Source organism: Chiroxiphia lanceolata, chromosome 3 (genome assembly GCF_009829145.1).
Source record: "Chiroxiphia lanceolata isolate bChiLan1 chromosome 3, bChiLan1.pri, whole genome shotgun sequence".
Lineage (NCBI taxonomy): Eukaryota > Metazoa > Chordata > Aves > Passeriformes > Pipridae > Chiroxiphia > Chiroxiphia lanceolata.
Window position 1 is genome coordinate 64,477,565 of NC_045639.1, and position 26,964 is coordinate 64,504,528.

The following is a 26,964-nucleotide window of genomic DNA, read 5'->3' on the forward strand; positions in this document are numbered from 1 at the left end:
AAACAGTATTTCTTCAATATTAAATGACTAATTTTTCATTTTCATTTCATTCTCCAGCATACATCATGCTTACTTTAATACAATTCCACTCATATTATATCCTCTAGAGTTTACCTGTTCAATCTTGCCAGTTATCCTATTTTCTGATTTTAATGAAATTACAGGTAGAAAAATTTGCCCCCTCCCATGGTGACTCACTAAGAAAATAGACTGAGATTCGAGAAATCTGTCTTCCTTTAAACCTAATATAAGCAATGACCTTGATTCACAAGACTTTCTCAATTATATTTACAATAGACTTTAACATGCAAGAAAAAAAATTCAGTCAATTACAATTCACTGAAACATATCCTGATAGTAGAGGTTTACAATTTGATACTGCAGTTCTGCATGTACTTGGCTTCATCTAATTGCAAGGCTTCTGTTGCTTCCACTGAAATTTGCAAGTACAGACAGGAGACAGTACTAGGAATGAGCTCTTTGACATTCAAGAGCAGACCAATGAATTGGATTTGTCCCACTCAAATTTGGTGACAGGAGTTGTCTCCAGAGGATCAGACACCTGATGATACAGTCCCTGCTTATCTGCACACCAAAAAATCTGTGACTGCACAGATAAAGGTCAGAGACTGCAGAGTATTTACACGCACAGGCACAAAGGATCAGAACAATGCAAACCTCAGACTTACTCCTCTTCTAGAAAATTCTGAGATTGGGGGAAAACTTTTTTCACAGAACAAGGAATATGGGGGCACAAATATTTGAGAGCATCTTGTTCTTACATTTTCTGAGAATGAGCTACTACTCCACTGAATATCACCGATGAGAGAAATTAAATAAATCAAAAATCCACAACTCACAGTCTCCTGAGGACTAATGATAGAAACAAATAGGGTATATGATTATCCAATTTATTTTGGATTAACTTTACACTTCAGGTGAAGGGTTTATCTGCAGTACTATACTTGCTCTTGCCTTCCTATTTTTAGATGACTCCATTTGTTCCCTCTGTGACTCTGCTGAAAGGATACCATCGATCACAGCAATTTATAAACCTGCCTGACTTTCATGCTATTTTAGAGTGTCTCTTTTTCCTAGGAGAACAGGTCTAATAGGTAAAATTCATATTAGTTACAAACCTAAACATGTTTAATTTCTTTAGCATTTCAATATACTTCTATTTCATCAAAATATGAATAATCTCTATTACCCTCCCACACCCTTAGCCTAGGACATTAAAACATATCTTAGGGCTTCACAGTTATAGACTAGTTTGGTAAAAAAAAAAGATGTATTTCAATCAAAATTCTAGTAAAATATACTTAGGAAATTATTTTAGAATCTCACTGATCTTACTTGGCAATTGAAGAAAATTATTGTCTCTCAGAAAAAGTAAGCCCTAAAAGCAAATCCCTACCTCCAAATATTATAACTGATCTGTTGTTCAAGAACAAGCACCAAACAGACCTTCCCAAGGCATGCATGAGGCTGGCAGTCAGGTAATTTGCACACAGTTGAATTTATGTATTTTAAATAATTCAATTAAAATGATCTCAGATTAAGGCAGATGACTTTAAAAGAATCTTTTCCATTTTGATAAATGATGCTTCAGTAAACATGCCCTGCTATTGAAGCACCTGGGTAAAGTGCTTCAAATAGGGACCAAAAAAAGGTGTATTTAGATCCCAAAAGATAATTAGGCTATGGAAAACAATCAGTACATACAGGATGATTTAAGAGATGACAACAGAGAGAAAAATGTGCTTTTTATAAATTATTTGAATGAAGTACTTGCAGGTTTTGAGTACTTAAAAGGGGCCTAGAAGAAAGATGGGACAGACTTTTTAGCAGGGCCTGTTGTGACAGGACAAGGGGTAATGGTTCTAAACTGAAGGAGGGTCAATTTAGATTGGATATAAGGAAGAAGTTTTTTACAGAGGGTGGTAAAACATTGGCACAAGTTACCCAGAGAGGTGGTGGATGCTCCATCCCTCGAAACATTCAAGGTCAGTTCAGATGGGGCTCTGAGAAACCTGATCTAGTTGCTGATGTCCCTGCCCTTGGCAGGGTGACTGGACTAAATGACCTCTAAGGATCCCTTCTAACTCAAACCATTCTATGATTCTATGATTCTAAGTACGGCTAGACCCTTAAGGTATTTTAGCTGGGATGCCAGGAGCCCCAGAACTTTTATTCAACTGTATTAATCTTCATGGGCCGTTGATGCTTAAGGAAAAGTGGAGGAATGACACCAAAATATAAATAAGCAATCAAGTCTTGTTCCTACTTGTCATACAAAGAATATTTAAGTAGAAATTCCACATACTGAATCGTTTGGGTTTAAAAGTTTAATCAGTTCACTTTCTCCTGGTCTTTTCAATTTTAGTTTAATGTTTAGTCTGCTGTATTCTGAGTGAGAGGTGGGTTTAATTTTGACATGTTAGAGCAGAGCCGTCAGAGCCATTCTTCCACAAGGAGTAGCAAAAGCAACAAGCAAGATAGGTCTAAGCAAATGTTGCTTCCTTTTGGAGTTGAATTGGATAGGATTTTCATCTTGAAAACTGTTTTTCACTATAGAAGAATCTGCACTTCCACTGCACAGAGGTCTGATGGAACCATGGAACCATTCCTGAATCACATCAATTTTAATGAAACTTTTTTACTAGGTTTAGTTAAGAGATTGCTGACTGCTCCTGAAGAGTTGCTTGCCAGTAGTTAGGGGCTGGCACCGTGTGAAAGGACAGTCATTTTGAGTTGCTATGGATATGGCAAGTGCTTTAATCACCAGGCTTAACTGGAAACTCCATGGGATTTTTTTTTTTTTTGGTGGAAATATGAGTTGAGCATTTCAAACCAAAACCTGGAAGTGATACTGACTGACAAGTGCAGATCATTGAGGGATTATGCTGATGTTGTAGCACTCAAAACATTTACTCCTTGTTTTATGTACTGGCATTTACTTCTGCATTAAGACCTATGTATTCAAAAATAAGAAGGTTGCTTGCCAGGGTCTCCTGATGAGAGCATATCCTTAGAGATGGTGGATTCTCTTTTTCTAAACACCACTCAGCACTGGAGTTCAGTAGAGCCTACACCTCATCCCTAGAGTCTTGCATGAATCTGGGTGGAAAACTGCATATGGTGAGATTTCAGGGGAGTCTTTCTGCAGATAACCTCTTGTTCTTGAAGAGCTACTAAAGACTACGGGCATGATAGGAAATATTCTTCTACATTTTTATGTCTCACTTTAAAATGAGCAGTTGAAAGGTTTGTTTTATTTATAACTTTTGTTTTTCTTTAAAAAGTGCAGAAATAGTTCTGCATTTTCTTGATTGCAGATGAATAGGCATGACCTTTCACTGAACAGACCTCATTTTAAAACCATGGGGCACATTCTGTTCCTTATAACATCAACTAAACCAATACAGATTTGTTCAATGACATGGAGGTTTAGGAGAGTACTGTCAGAAAATAAATCTCTGCAGATACCCCTCCATAAAGCCCTACTCGTTTATGATGACGGAAAAAAGTAAGAGCAAGATTTGTTCCTGCCTGAGAAGTTTCAGCACTTCTCCCTAAACTGCAAAGAGTCTCTCAAACTTGTGATGACTGTGTGAAGGCCAAGTCCAAGCAAAAGCAGCTATTCCTACTCCATCTCAGACTCCTGATGGTCACAAAGGGCTCCAGAAACCTGGCTGTGATACATACGTCACTACAGGACTGACCTGACAATCTGCATCTTAAGGGCCACATACATGGTTTTGCCTGATGAATCCCTCTTCCCCTCCCCAACAGAGAAATTGAACCCATTTCTGTACTTCTCAGCAGGGCACTCCCTAAAGCACAGACAAGCACAGCCAAAGAACAAAATTTTAACATATAATCTAGAGTCTTTTTGGCTTTTAATCTAACCACATTTATTATACCAATAGATGCTTGCTCTGGCATTTCGAAGGAGAGCCTAGAAAGACAAAGATGACTTCCACAGTGTGTAACGCCCAGTGAACAGGAGTACATTGGCAAGGCTACAAGTTAGAATTAAGGGGAATTTCTCTGTTTGCTTAGTCTGTTCAAGGCAGTAAGGAAACAAACACAGCTCTTTAACTAAACTTCTTTAGGAATGGTAGATGCTTATGAAATGTTGCTAAAGTACGTTTTAAAAACAGACTTAAAAGAGGTAGAGAATACAATATGGAAAATGAGAGCATAAGAAAAAAGCTACTTACAGGACAGCAAAAAGGGGCTGATGAATACCAGAGATGCCCAGAAACAACTGGAACATGATCTCAGTGTCTGGCTTTTCAGCTGACTACAGCAAAACACCAAGGGAAAGCGGAACTGTTGCCAAGAGGGAAGATAAACTTGCACGCATTTAAAATAAAGGAACTGATTACAAATTCACATAAAGAAGCACATGCCTTGTAGGTGGACTTCTGGACTTCAGCCTTTCCATTCAGGGCGTTTCTGGTACAAAAATAAGTCCTTACAACCATGTCATTAAAGGAATTCTACATCCTCCCATAACAGAGGGCAAATCTTTCTACAGCAGCAATGCTGTTATATTCACCCCAAAGGTGGCAACTGCTGCCTGGACATAGTGTAAGCAAACAAGCTTTGGCTGTTCAATGGCATTCTGCTATCCAGTGGCATTGTGCTATCCAAAGAGAGAACATGTAACTGGCATAAAAACTACTTCCATGTTGTTGTAAGATAAATAATACTTTCCCAATGCATTTTCAGCAAAGGCAAACAACAGTTAAAATTTCAGCATCTACACACAGATTTCACAGCAGACAAGAAAGCTGCCTGGAAATAACCATACTGCTTAATTTTGTATTAGCTGTCAGTTGACTTGCCTGGAGAACCAACCAGCCTACAAGAAGAGGGTCATCTAGTATGGCTATTTGGCAATCTGCCCAATTCTGCCTTCCCTAAACCTGGAAGTTTGTGGTTCAGGTATGCCCTCAGCATCCACGCCATGGTCTTTCTTCAAGAGGGGCCAGGCATGAGCTACAGGAGAAAGCCACTGCTTGAGCTATGCCAGCAGCTCTGGCTTCTACTGTCTCCTCAAAAATAACTGCTGTCGCATAACTACCAGAGAAGCAAACTGCCACTGGAAAAGCCTCCCTGCTTTTAAAAATCAGGAAGGCTGAAACAATTTGAAGCCATACAAATAAAAAAAGCTTCTTTTGTGCTGAACATGTCAGCAGGGTAAAAAGAGGAAAGGAACACTGAAGAAAAATTAACTTTTCAGTTAAGGAAATGATTCAATATTCTGTGCCAAGACAAGACATTCTCCACTGATGCTTTTCAAGGGTCAGTCAGCCACAGGTGAGGGACTGGGGGGAAGGTGAGGTTTTATTTACCATCAAATAGGTTTCTTCAACACAGAGGACCAATGCTGAGTAAAACTTGGATGCTGTAAATCTAGAGCAATCCCACAGGAGTTATGTTCCTCTAGATGTACACCAGGGCAATCGAGATAGGGATCTTAGTACAAACTGTTCACATCAGCGAATTACTTAGTTACTAAAGTAAAAATAGGACATTTCAGTGGATGTCAGTGGAAACATAAAGTCAGGTAGCAGAAATAGAAAATAATTTGCCTAGATACGTATTCCTTTTCTATACAGTGTCATCTCTATTTCAAGTATTTAACCTAGACATGAAAAGAAGATAAAAAAGGAAACAATTTTGTTTAAATGGCTCTATTAATCTAACCTTCAAACAATTAATGTATTAATTTGGGTACCACACTGAAATGAAACCACACTAAAGTCTACACATATCTATTAAACAATTCAGCACTTGCCAAATACAACCTTTTCTTCCCCATATCCTCTCTTGGATGAACATTCTTCCCTCTGCACTTTCATACTGAGAGATAATACTTCATGAAACCCTGTACAAACTTTGCAAAGAGCTCAGAGAACCCCTGCCTGTTTCACAGGTATTAGTTATAAAAATGCTGCTCCAGAAAGTTATTAGAATAATAATACGAAAACCAGCAATGTGAAGTAGATCAGGTTCATCATAGACAGATGACTGGATTTCAAAATATTTCAAAATAAACTGTAACACTTCTCAGCTTCCACCTCAACATTTCTGCAACAGTAGCTGATACAATGAAGAATGCATAAATTTACAGAAAAAGTACGATCTTCCCTGAAGCTTTTAGCACTCTGTAAAATTAGCTTTCTTCTCGTGCATATTGATTATGGCCATTTTATTGTCTTGCTTAATTAGCACTATCTGAAAAAAACTTCACCTACATAACTGTCTTTGACCATTGGTTACAAGATATGCTTCATTTATTTTAGTATAGCTGGCAGGGCAAAGCAAAAATGGGATTCTAATTAAGAGCCAGGATCTGAGGAGACTACAGGGAGTAGTGAATTCACAGTATCTGTGAATACGGGGAGACAGAAAATGTTATCAACTTCTACCTGTTCTAGAGTAGCAGAAAGTATGTGGCTGCCACCATGCTGATGCTCAGAGACAACTCAGTTAGGGTACTACAATGTCTACAGCACCATTAGCCCCCTCTCCAACCTGTTTTCTTCTCTTCTATTCCCCCCCAACAAATCATGCCTGATATCAGCAGGGAAGCATAAAATTGTGAACGTTATCTCAAGTTAAAATGCCATCTTGTTCCAAATCTGTTGCTCACCTGAAGACCAAACCCCATGCTTTTATTTCAGCTGATACATTACTGGACAAACTGTTAGTACAGTCAGTGCTTTGAACCACATCCTTAGTCCAAAATAGTTTCTTTGCACATGTCCTTTCAAACTTGACATTTTGTGTGTTGATTTTAGCTGCCTTATAGTTACCTAAGTGCTCGGGAGAGGAAAAAAACAACATGCACATACAAAAGGTCTGTTGATGGGTTCTCTCTTTCCTATTTTGAAGTTTAAAAGCGTATATATATCATACATCTTTGCAGCTCTCCAGGGTTTTCTACTAGCTAAAGGATAGATTTTTCTGAGCTGTTACTGCAGCTTCCAAAACCATGACTCAGAAACCAAATTTTTACACTTAAAAGTTCAGCAAGTGACGTGGTGCCAGATAAATTAATAATCTAAGAGCTTCCTAATATGCATCAGGACGCTTTAATGAAAGTTTGCCTACTACATATGCAAGGACAGATTACTTGCTGTAAACTTGGACAAACTTTGTTAGTCTTGCAGTATTGAGAGCATTCAGAGTATCACAAAAGACACGTTTGGATTGTGTAAAGTCCATTCAGATATGTAATCATTTAGTAAACCACTTTTGCATTTCAACAAATTAATTTTCCAGATAATTCTGCTGAGACCCTTACTTACTGACTTTTTCTACCATAAGAAGTTCTATTTATTAATTTTTTAATATATGAACAAAGTATTCTGAACTTGAATTTGGTGCACTTGAGAAGCTCAGGTTAATCTTTTTATAGACTGACCAAGCTATCTTGTATTAATTTTTAAAGAAATAAAAATTAGAATGTGAGGTATATTATTGGATCAACATCCACAAGGTTCTTGGGTTTATAAGATGCATACAAAGGCATTTCAGGTTATTTTTAATGTGCATTTATTTTGTATTATTAGGTATGGACAGCTCCACATCTCCTACACTGAGGAGATATGTTATCCAATTTCTTTTCTCTCTGAATGCTCTTGCCATAGCCATTAAGGTGAGAAGACTAGGGATGAAAAGAAGTTCTCTGAGTTTCATTGGATATGAAAATATTTGGGGTCACCCTACGACTGATAAACCCACGCTTTTCTCTAAAGCAAATAAAGGTGGAGTTAAGCACAGTGCAAGCAGCCAATTGCAAAGTCTAACTTTTTGTGGACTGTCATGATAAAGGCCCACTACTGCCCCTGGAACTCCTCTTGCCTTTTTTCTGGTTTCACACACCACAATTCTTCATAGCGTATGGGAGTGGGTTTTCTTCATTCTTCAGCCAAGAGCATGTGCATGTATGACAAGTGCCACGACACCTTTGCTTGAGGTAGCAGACCTGCAAAGCATACAGAGGCCAAACTGAAGAACTAGATGCCAAAGTTTCCTCTCCCAAGTTGGATGCTTCAGAAACGTGCTTCAACCTACGATTTTCATACATGAAAGGACAACCACTCAGAACTAACTAACAGGTAATATCTGGGAGAAGGGCATGCCTAGGGATCCCACTCATCACAGACTTTGCCTTGCTCTGTGTTGTCCCGTAGCACCTGCATCTACCCACCGCTCACTTCAGCTAACAAAGAAGTCATCACGTCTGCAGTGACACCTTCAAATCACCAGGCAGAGTTCATTCCTCCTTTTGAAAACATGCCCAGAGGAATACCTTGTGATTTGAATAAAAACTGCCTTGGGCTGCGGTCTCCTGCATGAATGTTTTGATCAGCAGGGAAGAAATGGAAGTTGAGCAATAGCACTTTACACTATGCAGAAGTATTTTAACTGAAATGTTGCTCTTTTGATGTCAACTGAAATTTTGCCCTATTCTTTACACTTTAACCTCTAATGCAATGCTTTCTTTGAGGGGGAAAAAATGTATGCCACTGAAGTTGGGAGTCAGGACTGGCATTAGTCAGGCCACCACCTGAAACACAGAGGAAAAATATTATGCTTTATACCTAAGGAAACTTGCTTCTGTAATTTATGCAGTGACTATCTTTTATACAAGAAGAAAGAGGCCTTGGAGTCAGGCCAACATTCACAACTTCCACATTTGCAGCTGAGCACCATAATTACTGTGCTTGTTTTGTCCCCACAAAACATGAATTCTTATGTGTCCTTTCCTCTAATTAGCTCCCAGCTAGCTGAATAAAACCTGTCAGCAGCACTGAGCTTTTAGAAAGGGTTAAACCACATGAGCAAAACCAAAACAAAATCAAACCAACCCAAACCACTATGTTTACACTTAAAAAACATCGACCATGCTGCATGGAACATGCTGAGTGTTTCTATGAAAGAATATTTTCCTTGCATTGCCAACATTACATTACAAAACTGCTGCTAAAGAAAGCACTCAGGAGGACCCCAACAAGACACTGTTCTCTTGGGGACAACAGTTGCAAAACATCTTAGGACATTTATGTGCTTCTTGCAACTGAAAGTGAATGAGATCAATCACAACACAGACCTGCACAGTTGTAATTGCCTCTGTTGCTACACGCTATGTTAACTCACCACAACTAATAGTTTGATTTTTCCTATCTCCCTGGTGGAATGGTTAATAGAATTTATCCCTGCAAGTGAGGAGTTACCATCTATAGAAGGAAAGGAACAAGATTAAAAGAAAGTTGAAGAGTCAGTTTTCAATTGTATGTATTATTTGCATGTACCAAACTCAAACAGGGATTATTTATTCTGGAAAGAATTTTAGACAGTTTTAATACAACTACACTCAGGGAAAAAAATATGCCTCTTGCCAGCCTTTGGTGATGTTTAAACACATGGCATACATTAGTTTGTGAGGAATACTGAGGTTAAGAGTTCTGAAAAAAGGAAGTCAGTGTGGCTGTTAGACACACACACAGCACTAGAGATAAACAGACCACTAACGTCCAAAATAAGCAGAAGTTATTTATGCAATTATTTTGGAAACTCTAGGCATCAATTTTTGTGTTTATCATTCCTACATCACATGTGTCTCCTACTGCCACCTCAATCCCCAAACACTGACAAAGCTGTACCAAGTTCAAGAGTTGGATCATCACATAGTGAAGCCTTTATGATACCAACACTTCATCATAAATCATACATCTGCACTTCATCATACATCAGAAAATGCCTCTTGTTTTGTTCCCCATACCAAATAGAAGGGTGATTTACCCAGGTTCTGAAAAGTCTTGCTCACATTGCTCTTTTGGAGAGAAGTTCTCAGGCACATACCAAGATAATCACTGAATTTGAAGTTAGTGTAGCAACTGCTAAGAAAACAGTGATGACCAGTTCTCAAGGCAGCATAACTGGATAAAATGAAGTGACTTTTTAGAGACAAACTGACCATCCTACCTCTCTGACAACAAGGAGCTGTGTTTTCTGGGAGAGACTTCGCTCGCCTTATTGTAAGCCAGTCTAGCAAATTTCCTCTTCAAAGTAACATTTTTAGGGGAAAAATGTAATACCAAACATTCAACAGTGGCCTAAGAGCAAAAAAGAAGTGTTCCTGTTATAACTTTTGTTATATACTTTAACACGTTGGAAACTGAGTCTCTAATTTTAGGAAAGAAAATAAATTCTGCCAATTTCCTAACTTTCCTTCACATTTTATTATAAAGTTATTATTTCAGACTACTCATGGGCAAATTTTAGATGATGTCTTTGTATCTGCCCATTCTGTATGGATTCTGACTCTGCTGCTGAAGAAAAGCATGAGCTTTCTGAGTTTTTCGCAATGTCAGCTGAGGAGGGTAAAGGAACAAATAATATAAAAGAGAAAAAGTACAAACTAGTTCAACTTTATGCTTTTTAGTCTTCTAAAAAATAGTTCTGTGTATGAAAATAAATTAGGGTCACCGCTTCTGGGACAACTAAAAAAAATGATTTAAATCAAAGCAAGGAATCTTACTTGACTTTGCTGAATACTTTCTGAACAGATGGGGTACATGAGACATGAAGAAAGGTCTGTGAGGAAGCAGACTGTGGTGGCTTCTTAGAGGCCACATTCCGCTGATGCTTGCTTCAGAATAACAACACAGATAAATTTTGGGATAGACTAAAATGTCTGTCTCCTGAAAAAAAAGAACAGTCATCTCTTTCACAGTGAAAACAAGTTAACGAAACAAAGTTCGTCTGTTCAGATGGGAGTAAATGGATGAGGTAGTCAGGAAGAAATCAGTAACTTTCACTTCCAGCACTGGTTAGAACCATCATCTTCACCAAGCAAATTTACAAGGCCACAGGAACAGACTGGTATAGGTTTGAACTCTGGTATAGAATCAGTCAAGATGATGATTGGGTGTAAAACATGTTTTACACTTCTCTGATGTAAGAAGTCAGTCTCTTGCCAATGAGTCCTGGGTTTGCTCTATGGGGTTTAATTTTTTTCCATCTGTCTTTTTGCCTAAATGAACATGTATCCAGTGTCTTTGGCTCATTTCCTGGTCCTGCTTCCAGAAATTGCTCCACTTCATTTTGGACCTGAATACAAGTTCTTTGAACTTACTTGATGCTGGAACACTAGATGGTATTATTTCTTCATTTTCTGAAGCAGAAGGAAAACTTCATTTTTGTTATACTAAACTCCCTCAGCTAAATGTTTGCTGGAATTCCATTCTGCCTTCCTGCTAATTACTGCTATGGCTTCTTGCCAGCCATCATTTTGAAAAGTCAAATACTAGCTTCCAGATGAGCAGCAATGTGAAAGACAACAAAGAATCATTCTAAATAAAATATATGGCAGCATTAAAGGAAAGCAAATGTTTTCCTGTTGGGACAGTTGCCTACAGGTCCTGGCTAAGCAACTGCCTTATGAAGACAAGGTGGGGTTTTGTCAAAATGGGAGTTTGTCCACATCTCAAAACCAGCACACTTTTCATCATGTCATGGTTCACTTGGTGGAGAACAGCATTCCTTCACTCCTTGTAGGTGTCTGAGAGTGGGACAGGAGGAAGTGTCTGGGACAGATGTAGAAGTAGAGGACAAAGCTAGGCTGAAAATTTGGTGATATAAAATCCTAGAGTAATTCAGGCTGGAAGTGACCTCAGGAGGTCATCTACTCCAACCTCCTATTCCAAGCAGAATCAATAATTAATTCAGATCACAGTCCTTGAGAATTCACCCTTTCAGCTATTGAATATTTTCAAGGATGGAGACTCCACAACCTCTCCGTGCCAGGGTTTGACTGTCATCATGAAGAAAAGACTCTTCCTTACCTGATGTCTGAATCTGTCCTGTTCTAGTTCATGACCATAGTCTCTTGTTCTCCTGCTGTGCAACTCTGTAAAGAGCCTGGCTCCATCCTCTCAGTAACACCTTACAGCTATGGGAGTGCTGGTCATAGGTCCCCCCAAGTCTTCTCCAAGCTGAAAAAGCCCCAGTCCCTTATCCTCTTCCCTGACCAACTTGGTGGTCTCCTGCTCCAGTTTATCAACATTCTTTTGGTAAGGCGGGAGCAAAACCGGACAGTCTTCTGTACACAGTCTAATGAGTGCTGCCCAGGATGTTTACTCACCTTCCTCGGTGAGTAAAGTTTGGCTTGCACAAAGAAGAAGATGACAGCTCCTGTTACCAAGAGTTTTCAGGTCGAGTGGCTCACCCTGACAGGTGTGCAAAAGATGGGGAACTATCCACTGATCCAGCAAGATTTTGTATTCTAAGAGTCTCCACCATTTGGAAACTGGGCATGGTGACAGATTTCCAGTTCGGCTGTGAGACATATAGAGCAGACCATGTGGTACTCCAAATCAAGCATCAAAAATCAGCTTTTTTATTCTGAACAGGACTGGCACCGAGTCTGGTTTCCAGATGGTTTTCTGTTGTGTGTTTCTGTTGCTTAGAGGAACACAGCAAAATCAGACAGGGAAGCCCTTCCCCACAGAGAAGTAAGGAATCAGGGAAGCTGAAGTAAAAACCTGAAGAATAAGGCAATAATTAGAATATTACATCACTTTCCATGTCAGTTTTCTCCAGTAAGGAACCAGCTATGGAAGCTCTCACTTTTATGCCAAATAATTCAGTGCTTGACTCTTCTATCTGTAGTAGCTTTGGCTGGCTACAGTCTTATTTATAGTTAGACGCAAAGCAATCCATTAAAATGCTTGTTATTTCTTTATTAAAAAATGTGGTCTTTTAAAGGACAGCTCTTGTTTACCATCCCCTCAGATTTCAGTCAAACTTCATATCAGTGTTTGTGCTCTATACTACACAAAGTCTGATTTCTTTTGTTCTCTGTCTGCTTTTGATATTTAATTTTTAAAACTGTTCAATGACTGTATTAGGGTCTGGTTTAGTTGTTTCCATATTTGGAAATGTTCCTTACAGCTCATTGATCTCACATTCATTCATGAATCTCATTAAAAGTCAATGGGAAATTTCAGTTTACAAATGTGATCTTTGGAGTAGCTCTGGCTTCTAAAAGATGCTCAGCACACCTGAAGAGCACATACTTATTAAAGCAGGGACATGATAAAGTTGACTTAAAGGACTGCTAACTACACTCACCTCTAACTATTTGTTGGTGTTCCACTTATTTGTTGTATTAATTGTCCATTTATTACCTAACAAAAGACAACTCAAATACAAGAGAGGATAATGTAAAATCAATAAACTGAAGCACGATATACAATGAAATGCCTTTTAACTCCAAGTTGTAGCACTACCCACCATTGTACTGCATAGCTCCAGTACACAGGAGAAGTTGATTGCATGTCCAGTTTTCATAGCTGCATCCTTAAAAACAAATACTTAAGCACTCTGTAAAACTAGGGCCATAAATGCTCATTTTATCTTATTTTTTAATTTATTCTTTAAAAATAGCAGATGCAGGCTTAAGCGAGACTACCAGGACACAACAGGTCCAAATGTTTAACTTTCTCTTTTTAACACTGCAGAGTACTGAGTATTGCTGACTTCTACAGGTACTGGGGAGACATAAAGTCATTTAGCAACTTAAAGGATTGAGCCCTGCTAAATTACAGGAATGCACAAGACCTCATCAGAAAGGTTTCTTTCATTGGGGAAATCTTATCTAGCAGTAGATTTTTCCCTGAGGTCTGATTTCCTGTAACAGATGGGATCACGTTCTTGTGGGTCTTTTGTGCTGCTGGGGGTCTTTTGTGCTGGGTGCCTTGCACCCAGGCATTTGAGCAGACAAACAGAGTAAAGATACAGCAAATTATAAAAACAGGATTCCCTTTGGTGCTTATACCATCCTGCCTAAGGGCATGCATAGGAGGTTGAGGCTGGGGCTTATTGCTGCTGCTGAGCAGCAGTACCTGGGATACAGGAATCAGGGCAGGAATTACATTACGCTCTAATTCTACTGTTTTTCAGCATTTGCCTCTTGACCTTCAACTCATCTCACAGTTTCCTCACTCGTTACCTATTTTTCTCTTTACCTTCTATCTTACTGATACAGAATTTGAGGTAATAAGCTTTATGAGTTTATTACTTTTCCCTGTCACCTACAAATTACTTGGCTTGAAGAAGAAACCCAGGAAATCTACAGACTATGGTAGCCAAAATGTCATACTGTCTTTGCAGAGACATAAGCAGTATATAGACAGAGAGGCAGATTAACCTGTGCTCATAACCCTTCAGAAGCAGCACTGTAAAAAGGTAAATGCGTGGTTGCAGTATCCATGAAATACAAAGGGTGAACAGGCCAAGTTTTGAAGGGTAATTTAATTTTAATCACTGGTCAGAGATTTGCCGAAGGCAGAGAAGGCCTTTAAGGCTTGCCACTGTCCACAGCACAGCCATGCAGATGCCAGTATGTCAGTAAAACACCTTTTTTCACATGCCCTAGCACAAGGTGGACACAAGCAGAGCCATGTAGACATCAGCAGAGCTCCAACCAGCCCTATCTGCTGGTCTGAGACCCAGAAGGAGCCGTAGACTCAAAAGGGGAAGGCAGGGAAAGTGGCCAAAAGGATTTAGTCTGTTCTTTTATACTGTAGAGCCCATTGTGCCTGTTTGTCACACAAAAAGGAAGAGAGGAAAGAAATCTCCCCCAAACATCAGTATGCAATCTTCCACAGCTTGTAGTCAGGAACCAGCAAATTCACACAGACAGACCTAGGTCTGCGTGAGGCTACAGCTTATTTCTGTGCAGGTTATCGTACTGTGCATGGGTCTTCTAAAGCACAAATATAGTTTCTGACATCCTACCTAAATGAGTGGAGTGGTCACCATAGTAACACCTGCATCACATGGCACTGAACACCTGATACCAATCAATCTTGAAAAAATCTTTTTAAAGAAACAGCCTCCTGGAAAACTGCAGATGAATATTTCTTGCTAAGACTAAGAAGATGCTCTTTTCAAAAATGAAAATTTTACCTTATCGTCTTCTCATCTGACTCTCCCTCCATAAAATCCCATTCTCTATCAGCTTATAAAGGTGATAGAAAATAAACAAGGGCAATGTTTCTGTGCTGAGAATAGTTACAAATAACAAAGGACAGCTGGCACATAAATGATACCTTGCATTTTTTCCCAGACCATGAACTGTGGCTTCTGAGAATACAGCCATGCTCTGGTTGCTGAAACAAAATATCAACATGCTCACTGAAGTGTCTCTCCACCTTCCCAGGACACCAGATTTCCTTCAAATGCTAAAAAATCCCAGAAATTTCATCAGCTTCTTTCTCCTTTTTTTGGTTTCCAAGTCTAAAATTCAATTTTGTTGATTAGCATTGTGTTCCTCTCTGTGGGTATAAGAAGAAGAGTATGTTTAAGGAAATGATGTTTGCACTTAGCTTGGTACTGAAGTGCATTCTGCCACCAGCCCTCCAGACACATCCAGCAACCAAAGAGCAGATGAAGTTGCTGAAGTCCCTAGGGTTTTTGGCACGTTGTTTTTTTTTTTTACAGCTCAGTTCCACCCTAACAGCCTATCTGTGCTGTGACTGATCCTCTGCCTGTTTCAACAGTCTGCTGCCTCTTATTACCCTAGCAAGAGCATTGCTATGGGTTGATGAAAATAATCCCAGCAAAAAACTCATGCACAAAGTTCCACTAGCCTCAGCAGTATTTCCAACATAGTCTTGCTATTTCCTATTTTATTCTATCCCAAATTATCACTACTTCCATTATTTCAAAGTCTTCTGCTTCTTAGTTTTCCTTTGAAAAAGATTGTTCAGATGGCTTCAATCTTTGTCATCTTCCATTCCATATATATTTTCTTTTTCAAATAAGTCACAGCTATAATCATCTACTCTGACAGTGCCTCTCCTTTATTTCATGTGATTTCAGAACAGGAGAGCCACTGAATCCGTAAATGCCATTGACTGACAAAATTTGGATATCCAACTCCCATAAAGCTAGTAACAAATTTGCACAGAAATTCTTTCAGCATCCTAGAGATGTGTGTAAAACCAACAGAAGTAGACACTGCATGAGTCTAAGGAGGGAAAACGCTTCCACAACTAATTTACAGAGAGATGGTCATATTTGGAACTAACTACTTAAATCATCAGATGGCCACTTAGAAAAGATCTCACTATTGCTGTTCAAGAAGAGTGCTGTCAAGATTTTGTAAGAAAGGAAGTGCAGTAATTGTATGATTATGGTATGTATAAATCACTTTGCATGCATCACAGCTGAAATGTCAAATCGCACTTGTTTTGTGCTTAGGTAGGAAAAAAATCCAGTTGTCTCCAATTTTACTGTAATACGGGCCTCTACCTAGAGGTGTGTTTCAGAAGAAAAGCGAGGAGCAGAGAGAACTAAGATGCATGTTACTTTGAAGCTAGAAAAATAAAGGGAATTAGTGGTATGTAAACATTTGTGGCAGTTGTTTTCTGCCCTCATGTTGTCATGGAAATAACTCTGAGCAGCTGTACCAGGTATTTGTGCTGTCTGTAACACTCTACAAGACAGCACTTTCTACAAGTCAGTGCTAGCAGTCATGCAGTCCTGGTACATATAAGGAAGCCTGGCTTTAAATCTGCTTTCATAGTGTGGAAGTTACATTTATTCAGTAGTGGTTCTAATGCATGTCTCACAGTAAATGGCATTACTGTTCAACAGGGCAACAGACTGCAATGATAGAAATATTCTCCAAAATCAAAATGAAGAAGTCAGTAACAGCTTATTCCGTTTTAAGGTGTACCAGGGCCCAATTACGGTTTTCAAACTGCAGAGGAATCAATGGCAGAAGAGATCTATTGATTCCATTGATTTTGGCCAGGATCGGAGACCATACTTCAACTACGACCAATATCTTTTGCAAAGATAAGTGGCAAGGGAATATCAGGAAAGTGCAAGTGAGTTGTCACAGCAATTGAGAAAGCTGTCAGTGGCTTCCTGTGATTTACCAGCCTGTAAGAAACTACTCAGAACCTCCCCTGCCCAAATCCTTAGTTTAAAGACAACAGCGTAATCCTTGCAATGAAACACAAAATGAGTCCACCCTTGCCCTGAAAGAGCATTATCATAAATAACTAATTAACCACACAGTTCAGCCTGGAAGCCGAACGTTGTACTTGCCACCAGAAAATTATGATTCCTTTGTTTTCCATATCCATTTATAAATGAAGGGTCATCAAAAAAAATAGCAGTGAGGGTAAAAACCACCACAAATATTTTCATTACCTTCTCTAGCAGGTCTTCATATGCTTTTGCTGACAGGGAGATCACAAATCTTTCACCTCTATGCAGCTGACTCATCAGAGCTGTAGAAGCTGTCAGTACTGCAAGTTTTGATATGTATGCTAAACTGATGCTTTCTGTTAAGGCTGCTACTATCCTTATGTGTATGAACTTCAAACACCAAATACCACATTGTGAATATGGCATGTGACGTTCAGGCTGGGGTTCATTTTTTAGTGCTCCTTTACTAATAAAATCTTTATATAAGCACATCTACACAGTGACTCTTTTTTATCCCCTGATGTTGTTTAGTATAAATAACTAAGAAAATAGCTTACTAAAGTGTTATTTATACAAGTACAAACACAGCCCCCTAGATTTGATAATATATTTTTCTTTTGTACTAGTGTAATAGTGAAATAAAATCAGCTTGATAAAAATTTGATTCATAAAGAGAAAACAGGATCAGAGCAGCAGAACCCTCAAGCAAAGGAAGTCAGAAAGTCTGCTCTCTGAGTTCTCCTTTCATATTCAGACTTCCATCCCTGGCACCTAAGGTTAAGATTTTTTTGCCCTAGACCAGTTATAAGTTCTAAGTCTCAGTACTATCACCTAGACACATCTGACACCTTTTGTTCTCCTCCTCAAAGAAGAGCAAAAGGCAAGGATAAAGGCTGGATTCTCTGACAGGTTTTATCTTCACACTGTGATTAATGAAGCTGATGCTGTACTGAATTTTAACTTGAAAACGCCAAAAACAACATCCCTCTGACACACTGTGGAAGAAAGGCACCAATTCACCCCCTTGCCAGCCTGAAATTGCTTAGAAAGGCTCAAAAACATTTCAAGACAGAGGGTCTCCCTTACTCCTTTAATTTCCCTACAAAACCCATTAGACATAAACCATTGACCAAGCCTGGCACTAAAATCGAGCTCAGCTATACCTAGGCTCCAATAGGAGTTTAGAAAGCAAGGGAGTCCTCCTAGAACCTCATGACTCTCAGGAATATCTTCCTTACCTTTTACATCCTTACCCTCTTACATACCTGGTCTCCATGTAAATAATTTAAAATTGATTCTAAACTGGTTTTTCTTTGTATGCTTTATCTACATAGAAAGTCATTGAATGAACCTTGCCATCGAACTTTGTCAAGATGCACCTGCACAAATTGAGATTAAACCTGCTTTTGCGAGTACCTTGGACAGTGATTCTTTAAGTGACCTAAACCATTCATTTGCAACAATCTCCTAAGAGAGCATCCATGGTAACAGGTTTTACCCAGTTTTTACCCTTTGCTTCGTTCTGCCTTCAGATGAGTTTGCATCTGTGTTAGGAGCAGCCTCCTAAGTGCTGACCTCTACTAAGAGGCATTTTATGCCAGCTGTTGAGATGCACAGGATTACTGGCTGAGTACAGCTCGACTGAAGGGGAGAGACCGAACTTCGGTCTACAGACAAACCATTCTCCACGTGCTTCCTACTCCCATGACCGCCATTATGACATCGTATTGGCTGTAAGAGGCAAACTTGCTCTTTCTTCTGAAATATGCAAACATGGCATCAATTTAGACTGCAGTGCTTTTACAGGACACCTTTAATGCCCATGCAGAGCAACTTTAGAGATTCACCTGTTCTTTTTGAGAGAGGTGTAGACAGGATCTCTCTAATGAAAAAATCCTTTATTACAATTCCTCCTGGGTCCAGTATAATGGTATTGATCTGGAGGACTGTTTCCCCACTGCAGTGTGGTGCCCAGTCTCTGGATGTTTTGAAGTAAAAAAAGGTGTCTATGTTAAAGGAATAAAGATGTGATGTTAATGTGGGTTGAACACTTCATCCAACTCATGCTGAAGTCAGGGAGAGCATTTCCAGGATCTCAGATGCAGTACAGGGCTCTAAGAGGGGGATTTTGTATATGTTTTGACTAGCAGCAAGGAATTCTGCCTTCTGTGAAGCACCTTCGAACCCTGAGAGGATGCACAATGGCTTAATCCTCCTCACACAGCCTATGCTGAACATGAATGATATTGGCAGGAATGATTTCTACACTGTAAACTTGTATTTGAGGAGTTTATCTTTTAAAAATGGATGAAGCTTATCAATTTGCATATTTTTACCATTCCCAGACACAGAGATATGTGGGCTCTACGTCTGAACAGATAATGAAGGTCAATTCAATTTCTGATCCCATGTTGCAGCTACTAAGCTAAACAACTTGAGTCATAAGCCTCATCTGCAGTGAAATATATTAAAAAATGACATTTCATTTTAACCTTCTTTTATCAAGGTTAAAAATATGTCTATAGCTGCTTCGTAGGTTATCTTATGCTTAAGCCACATCTGCTTACAGTTGTAGTTCTTTCCTCGACCAGTAACTTGCATAAGGGCATTCTACCACTTTCATAAGAAATTTCACAGATTCAGAGAGAAAAAAAAACCTTTCCATACCTGGTATGTTATTAATACTTATTGATGAGCATTTAAAACTCTAAATCTGTTTTAAATATTCAAGAATGAGCAATGAAGGAAGCTTCTTTTCAGTGGCAGAAAAACAGTTTTTCAAAAACAAATCTGTCTGTATTAATGAGGCCTAATTAAGCAACTTTCCCTTAACAGTTCTGGCTGAAAGCGCATACTGAATTACTCACTAATTTGCAGAACTGCTGAGTATGTACTTCTCATGTGGAATCTGTAGGAATTTAAATGAAACAATATAGTGCAAACATAATCTCCTGTAATTAGGCTTTAGTTTTAATTACACAAGTTCAGATGATTTGTTAACATATATTTTCTTCAGATCTTCAAACACAACATTAAGGAATTCTGCTCTTCTTGTCAATAGGAGAGAGTCCCTGTTTCTTCCAGTGTTGTGACAGATTCCTGTTCCGTTCTCTTTTTCTGGGACATTTCAACGTATACCTTTAGTATAATCAATAGGTAGATCATCTGAGGGGTGTTCACTGCACACACCCCCTTTCTCACCTCAGTATTTCTGTGTGTGCTGAGAGGCACAAGAGCAATGCTTTTGTCTTCAAAACTGCTTAGCCTTAGCAAGGCAATGGCAACATCCCTATATACTTGAAGTGGACAAGAAAGCAATGGCTACAACTGGGGTAGGGGACAAGGAGCAAATCACACCAGCTGGCAGAGGTTGATGAGAAGGAAGAAGTTAAATCCAAAAGAGAGGTGAAATATGGCAGCAGTGAGGGCTGGCTTTGAGAAGATGGTGGCTATCATTCCCGATGTCCTGTCCCTTGGCCAATATCTCTGTTAGAAATCAACACTGCAAATTCACACACCTCCACAGATTTATGGTTTGCTTTCCATTACACACGATCTTAGCATTTCAAATGTTCACAGAATTAACAGGCAACAAATTTCAACTGTTTCAAAGACAGAACTTGCCTGATGTTATGCAGGTGGCTTCAGGGAGCAACTTCTGGATGTCTGTGGCAAATCTACCCTGGATTTGAAAACTGTTCAATCTCAATAAATGATTGAGAGGTCAAAGAGGTAATTGATAACGTTGAGAAGGTCATAAAAAACCTGAAGCAAGCAAAAATCTATCAACAGCAATTAAAAAATACTGTGTCTGGCTCCAATAACCAGTGAGCTGCTGAGCACTGGACACATGGAGAATATACAAGGGGATGCACCTTTGTGTGTTCACGGTGTTTTTCCTTATTTTTTACCTCTCTCAGCAACAACAACACACTATACACTAGACTGCCATTTGATAAGAACCAGCTCAACTGTCCTCAACTGCTCTAGAGGAAAATATGAAAACAAACTCCCCACAAATGAAATCCCCATTATGTCAGTTCAAAGAAAGTGGAAAAGTTCCATCCCTTTCCTTACCAAAGAGCAGTCTAAGTCATTTAGTCACCACTGACTTAAGTAAACTCATTTCTTTCTGTGACAAGGCAGAACATCATGTTTCTAACAAAGAGAAGATTACATAAAAACATTTTCAGTTCTGATTTCAACCTCCAGAATCTGGTGTGAGAGATCACCTTCAACTAAGCCCACAGCAATCCCCTGCAGAGGGGCAGGACTAGTCCCTCCTATGGCAAGGAGAAGTCAAATTTGTCTGCTGATTTTGGAGGTAAAAAGCAGAATGTGAAAGTGGAAAATTACAAGGGTATTTTGTGCTAAGACATCAGCTTTCTGATAAAAATGGGAAAGGATCCCTTTAACTGTTCACTCAGTTTAGTTTTTTTTATTTCAAAGAAGAACTAGACAATGAAAGAGCACTCTAAAGATTGAAAGAGATCGGTCAGAAAAGAACATAAGATTATCAATTTTGTCTTCCTATTGAAACTGTGTTACCCCTTCACTTGTGCTAAATTCTGCCTAAATGGTAAAATGGGAAGTTTCAAAGTGCACAAAGAGATGAACATGTAGGTTTTTCCATACTGATCACCCCTGAAGCCCAGCAACTCTCTGCTGGTGGCTGCAGAAGCAGCCCTGCAGTGCTGCAGGGTGCCCTTCTGAAAGGACAACAGGAGCAACCAACAACCAAAGCAATGCTCTTTAAAGCAAGGCGATGAGGAGGAAATTTAAAAGTCAAATGCCCCAAAGAATCAACAATTGCTGTCCTGTAGACATCTCTGTAGACATCTCTGACATTGGGCAGGCAGAAGATGACAATTTATGTTCTGTCTTTGCCATAAATAAAGCCATCAGCATAGATGTGAGACCTGAAGTCAGCAGTTCCAAAACTAAATCCCTCTTTAAAACCTATGATGAGAATGAAAAGGGGTCAGAAGCCCAGACAGACTCCAGCTGCAGGTTGTAGTCACTTGCCAATGTTCAGCTAAAGCTGAACACCAGGACTCTCCAAAGGCTGAATGGCGTTTGGAGGTGAGGGGAAGGCGCTCCCAGGGAAGACAATGAATCATGTTTGATCCCTAAAGAGATGCAGAGGGACAGCAGAAGCAGAAAAGGGATTTCTTCAGTCTTTGTTTTTCCATTGTGTAGGCCAGACACAGTACTTATATCTGCATGTAGCAAATAATAACAAGAAGATGCAAAACTGATATTAGTAGCAGAATGATGATAAGCCTGAAGCCTTGATGATTAGCCTGAAGAGAAGCAAGTGTGTCTGAACACTACTCCCTTATGTTCAAATTCACTGCTGGATCCACCATTCATTTTCCCCTCCCTAATTTCATGTCACATTATCATTGTGCCTACTCCTCCCTTGCCCCCATGCAAACTGTCCTGCAAAAGAAGACTCGCAGAATCACAGAATCACAGAATCATAGAATCAACCAGGTTGGAAAAGACCTCCGAGATCATTTAAGTTCAATCCTTGATCCTATACCACCCTGACAACTAGACCATGGCACTAAGTGCCACATCCAGTCTCATCTTAAAACCCTCCAGGGACAGTGAATCCACCACCTCCATGGGCAGCCCATTCCAATGTCTGATTACTCTCTCCGTAAAAAATTTCTTCCTAATATCCAACCTAAACTTGCCCTGGTACAGCTTAAGACTATGCTCTCTTGTCCTACTGCTGGTTGCCTGGGAGAAGAGACCAACCCCCACCTGGCTACAACCTCCCTTCAGGGAGTTGTAGAGAGTGATGAGGTCTCCCCTGAGCCTCCTCTTCTCCACGCTAAACAACCCCAGCTCCCTCAGCCTCTCCTCATAGGACTTGTGCTCCAGTCCCTTCACCAGCCTCGTTGCTCTCCTCTGGACCTGCTCCAGCACCTCAATGTCCTTCCTGAACTGAGGGGTCCAGAATTGGACACTACTCCAGGTGTGGCCTCACCAGCACTGAGTACAGGGGAAGAATCACTTCCCTGGTCCTGCTGGCCAACACTGTTCCTGATCCAGGCCAGGATGCCATTGGCCTTCTTGGCCACCTGGGCACACTGCTGGCTCCTGTTCAGCTTCCTGTCAATCCAAACTCCCAGGTCCCTTTCTGCCTGGCTGCTCTCCAGCCACTCTGTGCCCAGCCTGTAGCGCTGCATGGGGTTGTTGTGGCCAAAGTGCAGGACCTGGCACTTGACCTTGTTCAACTTCATCCCGTTGGAATCAGACCATCTCTCCATCTTGTCCAGGTCCCTCTGCAGAGCCCTCCTGCCTTCCAGCAGATCAACACTCCACCCCAACTTGGTGTCATCTGCACATTTGCTAATGGTATACTCAATCCCCTCATCCAGATGATCAATAAAGATATTAAACAGAACTGGGCCCAACACTGATCCCTGGGGGACACCACTAGTGACTGGCTGCCAACTGGATGCAGCACCGCTCACCACCACTCTCTGGGCCCGGCCCTCCAGCCAGTTCCTAACCCAGCACAGAGTGCCCCTGTCCAAGCTGTGGGCTGCCAGCTTTTCCAGGAGTATGCTGTGGGAGACGGTGTCAAAGGCTTTGCTGAAGTCCAGGTAGACCACATCCACAGCCTTCCCCTCATCCACCAGGCGGGTCACCTGATCATAAAAGGACATCAGGTTGGTCAGACAGGACCTGCCCTTCCTAAACCCGTGCTGGCTGGGTCTGGTCCCTTGTCCATCCTGTAGGTGCTGTGTGATTGCACTTAGGATGATCTGCTCCATAACCTTGCCAGGCACTGAGGTCAGGTTGACGGGCCTGTAGTTTCCCAGGTCCTCCTTGCAGCCCTTTTTGTGGATTGGTGTGATATTTGCCAACTTCCAATCATCTGGGATCTCCCCAGTGAGCCAGGATTGTTGGTAAATGATGGAGAGCGGCTTGGCAAACTATTCCGCCAGCTCCCTTATCACCCTAGGATGGATGCCATCTGGTCTCATAGACTTGTGAGGATCCAAGTGGCTCAGCAGGTCACTGTTTCCTCCTGGATTACAGGGGGGGCTATTCAGCTTCCTGTCTCTGTCTACCAGTTCTGGAAGCCAGTTGTCCTGAGGACAACCTGTCTTACTGTTGAAAACTGAGGCAAAGAAGGTGTTAAGTACCTCAGCCTTTTCCTCATCTTTGGTGACTATGTTCCCCCCATGTCCAACAAAGAATGGAGGTTTTCCTTGCCCCTCCTTTTGCTATCGATATATTTGTAGAAGCACTTCTTGTTATCCCTAACAGAAGTGGCTAGTTTGAGTTCAGAGTGTGCTTTTGTCTCTGATTTTCTTTCTACATGACCTAACTATATTCCTAAACTCTTCATGAGTAGTCATGTCTGTTAGCACAAGGTTATCCACCATGCAGGCTCTATAACTGCATTTGCTAATGTTTCTTTTGACCTAACAGGATGTGACTGACCACATATTATTCCATGTCCGGTATCACTGAGATCAAACCTGAAATAAAACAATGGAAGGAAGCCTTAGCACACTGGGTATCACATTGCTGAGAACTGAAGGTCACCTCTGGACTCAATGTGCTGTGACACCAAGACCTCAGGCAATCTGGTGGTGTTCTTGCTCTTCACTCTGCTATGTATACCACTGAAACTGTGAAACACTACTTGTGCAGCTTTAAGCAATCTGCAAGTGAAAATAATTCTGATGTTAATTCACCAGGTATTATTCTTGGTCCATCTCTCTCTGAGGTATGCACAGGAACAGCATACTCTACGTTCATTCCAGGAATGACAGCTTTACCTTACCCTATATATTGAGGAAAAGAACAAATGCACTTATTCTGAACACAGTTCACATGTCAGTGTTCTACACAAGGATATGGTCGGGCCACACATCAATCAACCATGCAGCTTTACAGCAACAAGCAGGCAGATCTATAGATTTTTTAATTGCCTTTGGTATGGATGACATCCCCCCCCAAAAAAGCAGGGCCAGTGTACCACTGTGCTGCAGAGATGCATCTGTGAGGCTAATGTAGCTAGGTACGATTTGTAACAGATATTCTGATATATATCAGAAGCCAAATTCACTCTCATTTACCCTCAGCCTCCACAAAGCAGAGGAACCAACACAAGACTCTACCCTTCAAGTCCTGGGTGGTCCATTCCTCAAGCCTTGATGAGTTGTGGGTCTAAGCTGGCTAAAAACACCCCCTGAGGGAGGAAACTGTTCTTGAAAGAGCTGCTAAAAAAATCTCCTAAGGATGCACTGCTTCCAAACAAATGCATAAAACCCCAATTGAAATAGAAATAGGGTGGATACATCTCACAGAAATGAAGCGACACATGGGCATAGGACTCAAGATTCCCTATAGTCAACGAAGTTCCTTTCAGAGTTTTATTGAACATCATAAAAATATTCATGCATAGCAAGCCAAGCATACCCATTCCCACTGAAGGATGCTCAAGCTCTACAGCCAACTTCTCATACAATGCTCTGAGTTTTTTCTATTTGTCCTTAGTTATTTTTTTGCTTCTTCAAAGAATCCTCAGGGCTGCATGAAGGAGAGGAGACAGCAGTTATTTAGCAGAACTATCATGTCTGTTAAAAGCACAAAAGCTACCCTGCCCCAAATACCATCTGTCAGGGGTTTGTGCCTAATGCCCTTCCTACCATATGTTCTTAGGATGCATCAGTCAGCCTGGCCTACACCGTCTTCTCAGTTTTCATGGTCACTGAGTTTCATGAGCTAATACTTGATTTCTCAGAGATGCATGTTTTGAACACATCAGCTGACTGACAAAATCCTCTAGATATATATATATATGAAAATTGTATGTATATGAAGAAAAAAGGAGCCACATTAACAAATAAACTACTCTCCTGGAATTCTGGTCTTTCAGCTACAGAAAAATGGGTACCAGATACCAAAAACTGATGCAGACAAAATAACCTACTCAAAGGAGAATGAGCTGCAAGCTCACAGTAAGTCCTTTACCAGTGCAAGTGTTAATTTTATCTGGAACTGTGAACCACTATAAGAAGAAAAATCAAAGTCAGGATATACCAATAGCCTTTCTGAGATTTCACGCAGCAAGAAAATATGCTGAACCTACATATCCAGGAAAGCACTATTTAGCAAAGTGAGGTTTCAAACTGCTTACAAAGTGAGCTGAAATAGTTGAATGGACCAGGAGTAGTTTAATGGCTGTAGAGAAAAACAAGCTGAGTGAAAAAACAGTGCCCAGTCTGTGTGATGGCCTGTGCAACATGTTTTACATACAGGTCAGTAAACATTTCTGGGATCATAAACTTTTCACAAAAAATGAATTTCTATTATCACTCGCTAAGCACAACTGAATCCAGGGCATGTCACTCGTTTGCCTCACTAGAGGACATGAACTCCTCACTCTTTCAAGAAGCTTCCATGGTGACACAGTTGTCTATTCTGTGCTTTGAAGGCTTCATCTCACAACTCAGAAGGTAATGTTTTCCCATTTTAGCAGGGACAAGAAAATCCACCCTTAACCTCACAGATCCCCATCTGAAGGGGATGTGGCCTGCAGCCCCAGAAGAACACTTCCAATGGAGGATGCTCTATAACATTCATATCACCAAATCACAATGTGGAGGGATCTTTCAGATGCCACAACCCAGACCCTAGCATTAATCAACTCTGACAGCCAGATGTGGCTCATCAACAAGATGGAGAAAAAGCTGAAAACCTGTGCAGGAATTGGGGCCACAAATGGCCATGAAACCACCAAGCCAAGGTGGGGGTGTGAGTCCAAAGCCAGTGGTGTGAATGGTCAACAGATGCAATACAACAAGCAGCAGAAAAACAGCTGCAGATCTTACTCCCCTTCCCCATGTCCCAAACTATTGGATGTGGAGAGGGAGGTACTTGCTATTGCTGGGAGGT

General features: G+C 40.4%; 1 protein-coding gene across 5 annotated transcripts in view; it reads right to left on the reverse strand.

The window, feature by feature from the left end:
- The window catches only part of PKIB (cAMP-dependent protein kinase inhibitor beta), a 56,342-nt gene that overhangs the window by 16,931 nt on the left and 12,447 nt on the right, over nt 1–26,964 (reverse strand). The window contains exon 1 of one of the 5 annotated variants that reach the window (XM_032684038.1): nt 4,227–4,351. The exons of the other annotated variants lie outside the window; for them this stretch is intronic. The gene's annotated coding sequence lies outside the window, so the exon portion shown is untranslated. Of the gene's footprint in view, nt 1–4,226; nt 4,352–26,964 lie in introns of those variants that run through there. 5 annotated transcript variants of the gene reach the window in all.